Source organism: Mizuhopecten yessoensis, unplaced genomic scaffold (genome assembly GCF_002113885.1).
Source record: "Mizuhopecten yessoensis strain PY_sf001 unplaced genomic scaffold, ASM211388v2 scaffold3459, whole genome shotgun sequence".
Classification (NCBI taxonomy): domain Eukaryota; kingdom Metazoa; phylum Mollusca; class Bivalvia; order Pectinida; family Pectinidae; genus Mizuhopecten; species Mizuhopecten yessoensis.
In genome coordinates, this window is record NW_018405055.1 from 1305307 (window position 1) to 1311419 (window position 6113).

The following is a 6113-nucleotide window of genomic DNA, read 5'->3' on the forward strand; positions in this document are numbered from 1 at the left end:
TTGAACATATATTTAATTTATGCAGTAATGAATATAAGAACCTTAAAAATACAATAGTCAAAACGTAAACAAATAACGACATTGCGTCCGTACGGTGATCCGGATGCGGTTGGGGAGCGGTCCGTGTATATTTAAGACGATCGCAGCGCAGCTTGTCGTCATAATGAGGAAACCTAACGTATTTCAACTGCTGGCTTACTCGTTTACTAGTTGACTAGCTAGCTATTTCTGAATTAAAACTTTGTTTCGAATTTCTGTTTTTACAAAAATGACGAAAGCTTCAGATCAACCGATAGAATGTACTGAGTATATAACATCACGTAAGTCTGGAATGGATTGAATACTACAAGCTAACACGAAATCGCGATCGGTAAAACTAGCATAGCATGGAATGAAAACTAGCATAGCATGGAATGAACACGCAATAGATTTGTAAACGAGTGCAACAACACAAATGTACATAGCATGGAAAAAGACACTTATCAACTAGGGAATTAATACAAATGAACATAGAATTAATACAAATGAACATAGAATTAGATTCCAAACCAGAAGTAACTAATTCTATAACTTATCAACTAGGGAAATAATACAAATGTACATAGAATTAGATTCCAAACCAGAAGTAACTAATTCTATAAAAAAATAATTATGGCGGTGATCCCCTTCCATACATTGCAAGACTACGTCCAATATTTTGATATCTACGTTTTTTTTTCTGTATTTGAATTATGTGCAGATAAGCATTTTTTTAATTTCCTTCATATATTCTAACTGGTGTAAATATACCATGAAAGGTACACTTCGTTATTTTTGTTATTTATGGAGGTTATTGATCAATTGAAGCAGACAATTACGCATCGCTCAAATATAAAGTCAAAGGGGGATATCAATTAATTTTCCTTCATAATTAGCATTACTTTAAAAAAACAACATCTAAATAAATAGCGTTGCATGGCACGTCAATTAAGAAAGTAATGTTTTTTGCAATTATTTCTAATTTTAAACCTAATACCGTCTAACCATTATCCACAGACACAAACAACGATATACAGTTTAATTGATATAAAAGTTCCATGTGTAAAAAATACATATATAACAATACGTCTTTGAACTGCACGTCTATTTCGTGGGTCGGTTTTCCAAAAGTGTCTCATTTTTGGGTACAGTGACGCTACAAGTGTCCCATTTGGGGTACAATGACGCCACAAATGTCCCATTTTGGGTACACTGACATAAGAAAAACTATTTCATTTGTATAAGTTACCAGCAATGATTATAGAAAATAATTCAGCCGAGATGATCGTTCATCAATGTTACTGATATTTAAAATTACGTGTTGACAAACACAAAAAAAGTTAATGTAAATGCTAAATTGCAAGCAAACAGTACCCATCCAAATATACTGTCTAGCTTAATAGCAACGTTTTGGCAAATCGCTTCAGTGAACTGTTTCGACTTGTGCCAGTCCGCGTTGTCGTCGTCAGTCTTTGTAATTTCGTTTGACAGCGGAATTCTGAGACCTGGAGCAAGAAAAAAGGCGATTCTACTGAATGACGAGTCGTGCCAGTGAGGGTTGTTATAAAGTCTAAGTATGAAAACCTCGAGTGAGATCGTTAGGATACTTAAGATAGTTTGAAAAACCAAGTACACACAATAAGCAGGCATGTTAATCGAAGACTGTGGGAGGGAGTTACCTATTAACGAGAGGAACACGGCAAATGTGAGAAAGATAGCCATACACATCCCTGTCTTTTCTCCACTATCTAGAGGCAGCACGAAACACAGTTGATTCAGGAAAGACAAACACAGGACCGGCATAATGACATTCATGATGAAAAATGTTGACCTACGTTTAACCTTGATAATGTAAAAAATCCTACTGAATTCCAGATGAGACTCGAGACGTGTGTCAATCTTAACATAAGTATCCAATAGATGCCACTGTTCACTTTCCTCATAGTAGGTGATGTCAGGTTTCGGAGAAACAGGGATAATGTGAATCTTCGAGTCGTCAGAATACCATTTACCTATTGCAAGTATACACTCTTGCTCGTCGAAGGGATATTTAGTAGTATCTATTTCACATTTTGTTCTCACTTCCTTGCCAGGCCACCATACAACCTCCCCTGTACTGTATACAGTTGGATCTACAAAATCAGTATCCTTCATTCCCCTTTTGTTCCCGATCTCATTGCGAAACAATATATCCGGATGCCATATATGATTTAGAGATACACGACTGCTGTTAATACCATCGTACTTACTAGTATTCCATCCCAACTGATCATCAAACCAGTGAAGATCCAGCCATATCAAGGACGACATGGCACGTTCACGCTCATAAAGTCCAATGATTGAAATCAGAAATAGATGCACAGTTACATTAACTGGCTTTGTAATATCTGACGCAGGCCGTACGTACGGGTTGATGCCGTCGAGCATATCTTCATGTAGCCGAGCCTCTGGATGCTTAGAAGTAGAGCTACTACATTGTGATAAACATGCACATATATATATCACCAAAATATACAAATCCATGGTTAAGGAACCCTTTGTTTTTCTATCCTGTAGAACTTTGGAGTCACACACAACCTCAAAACTTCAGAGTTTTAGCTCCTGTTGTATTTAGTTAATATTCACAACGTTTACCGTTTACGAGACATATCAGTCACTGCTTTCCTGAATATAATTAAGTTGAAATTGTCGATCGATGTAGTAACGTTTAATTTGTATAGAGTAGATCACGCACAATAACACAATAACCTCAATCAACGACTGTGCAGAGTAGAGAATGTTCTTTCTCCTGTAACAAACACTGATGAACTATCAGTGTGCCCAGGGACCGTAGCTTTGGCGCGCACACGAGGTGAACACCAGACCGCCAGTAGGCCGCTCCTGAGGTATATGCGGCAGTTCAGGCAATGCCCAAGTGAGAGCCGGTTGGATAAATTTTTATTTAAAGTCATGTTTATAAACGATTATTCAATTGATATCTTGTATATAATGGAGACTTAGATTAATGAGTTGAGATAGGATTGGCAGTACAGACGGTTCATAAAGTAATTGCAAGTTTTGCTAAGTGGAATGTTTTGTAATCATGATGGTGAGTTATGATTAAATGGCATCGTTTGTGCGTTGTGGACAATCAGTATGTGTTTGTTGTTGACACCTGGGGATGGGTTTGGCAGAGATAACTAGTTTTCTTCTCTAAGTCTGGAGTTTCCAGGTACCAGATAATTTATTTATTAATTGCCAATAACAAATACTATATAGGCTATAAATAATTTATGACAAGGATGTCATGCTAAACCTAACGTAAATGTTTGCAGCATATTTCGTGATTAAATAAACTGTTTCGGAGTATTTAAATGTCAAGAGTTCATACTTAGATGTACTTGAAAGCCACACTGTCGGAAAATGTACAGAATGAAAACAATGTTTATTTTGCATGCTTCAATGCAGCTTGTTATGGCATACTTCATTAAATATGTTCATATACTAAAGCGAACCTTCAATAAATCGGACACTTGTGTAACGTTAACATTTGTCAAAGTATTAATGTGTACAGTTATACTTTGACAGTGGTCAACGTTACACAGGTGTCCGATTTCAATCGAAACGGTATCACTAGAAAATAGGGCAACAGAAAATTATCCTTTTTTCTCGTACATTTATTTCCGTAATAATACATCAAATGATATACTGTAATTCCGTGCCTTCAATCTAGAAATTAAACACATATTCCAAATCAAAATTAGCCTCAGTGATGCAATATTTATAATTATTTTCCTTGAGTTTAAATACACTGTAATTCGTGTTTTAAAAAATGTATATATTCAAAGGACACACATTTCAAATATGAATTGTAGTAAAACACGTTTGAATAAAAAAGACAATATTACGATATTGACCAACCCTTTGAAATAATATGAGAGCACATCACGTCTCGTAACATTACGTGTCGTCGATTGGCACCTAGTATAAGCGACCGTCGAAGACATTCTAAACGGTTTACTGTTCTAAAAGCTACATTACTGCGATACTGAATAATATTTCTCGGTCATTTGAAATTCGAAAACGTTAAATCCACGGAAACACACAAATACGATGTCTCGTAAACTTTTTTAAGTGATCTGATACAGTGCAAATGCCGATAATCGGCTATTCGACATGGTGTTTCAAAGGCGATATTTTCTTTCTGAGTAAAGCATATCAGACGTATCTATGGTTGTTACAACATAAAATCGGTAAATGTACTAAACCCATACATCTGTTGGATGAACAGAATGATCAGATTGGCTAACGGGCCAACAACTGTACGTGTGCGAGACCCCATGTAACTCGATCGCTTACAACAGACTGTTTTCTCAACGTCAATTGGTCATTCAATCAACTCGACCCCACTGTCCATAACTGTAACACAAATTATAACACCTCTTGCCCTTGTCACATGAACGTTGCTTATTTTCTTGACTACCTACAAGTAGACAAACGCATTGGTTCGCAGTCGTACAGCACGCGCTGAACTCCGATGTTCCTGATAATGTATACAAAATCGGTGTCAGCCACAATACACACGTGAGCAGTCAGATCGTTTTACCCCATTCTTTTATTAAACCTAGTTGTCAATTTAGTAGCCACAGAGTATTTGTTACCGGCACCGACTCAACATTCATGATACTTTTATTCTGTGTCTAACATTGTATAAGTTTATCCACTGTGTTCAACATTGTATTAAAAAACAAACATTGTGCAATTCCTTCAGCAGAGAAAGATAAGAGGCCGCCAGGGTTGATGGGCCCAAGTTCTGCTCCTAACAGTTATATGTCCTCGACGTAGGAGGGCTGACTGGCTTCCACATACTTTTTCACTCATGCTAAGTTTCCATAGACAGAGATATAATGATGTTGAAATGGGCAATCTTAGGGAATCCTGTACTTGTATCCCCTGGCTCAGATACACATCTTGCCTGGAATGTCACGTGAAGTATTTCACTTGCCGGATGCACCTGGAAACTGGAATACAAGTACATGCATGTGCGAAGCATGCCATATTCAAATATGGATTTTGATTGAAATAGTAAATTGATAAATAAAATGGTTAGATTGATGGTATTATAGTTAGTGTAACCTGTATCAGAACACTCCTGTGTATTTTATACTGTGTTACACATGGTATTATAGTTCGTGTAACCTGTATCAGAACACTCTTGTGTATTTTATACTGTGTTACACGTTGTATTATAGTTAGTGTAACCTGTATCAGTACAATCCTGTGTATTTTATACTGTGTTAAACATTGTATTATAGTCATTGTAACCTGTATCAGAACACTCCTGTGTATTTTATACTGTGTTACACGTTGTATTATAGTTAGTGTAACCTGTATCAGTACAATCCTGTGTATTTTATACTGTGTTAAACATTGTATTATAGTCAGTGTAACCTGTATCAGAACACTCCTGTGTATTTTATACTGTGTTAAACATTGTATTATAGTCAGTGAAACCTGTATCAGAACACTCTAGTGTATTTTATACTGTGTTACACACATTGTATTATAGTTAGTGTAACCTGTATCAAAACACTCTTGTGTATTTTATACTGTGTTACACATTGTATTATAGTTAGTGTTTTGATACAGGTTACACTAACCATAATACAATGTGTAACCCAGTATAAAATACACAGGATTGTACTGATACAGGTTACACTGCCTATAATACAATGTTTAACACAGTATTATAGTTAGTGTATCCTGTATCAGAACACTCTAGTGTACTTTATACTGTGTTACACATGGTATTATTGTTAGTGTAACCTGTATCAGAACACTCCTGTGTATTTTATACTGTTTTACACATGGTATTATAGTTCGTGTAACCTGTACCAGAACACTCCTGTGTATTTTATACTGTTTTAAACATTGTATTATAGTTCGTGTAACCTGTATCAGAACATTCCTGTGTATTTTATACTGTGTTACACATGGTATTATAGTTCGTGTAACCTGTATCAGAACATTCCTGTGTATTTTATACTGTGCTACACATTGTATTATAGTTAGTGTAACCTGTATCAGAACACTCCTGTGTATTTTATACTGTGTTA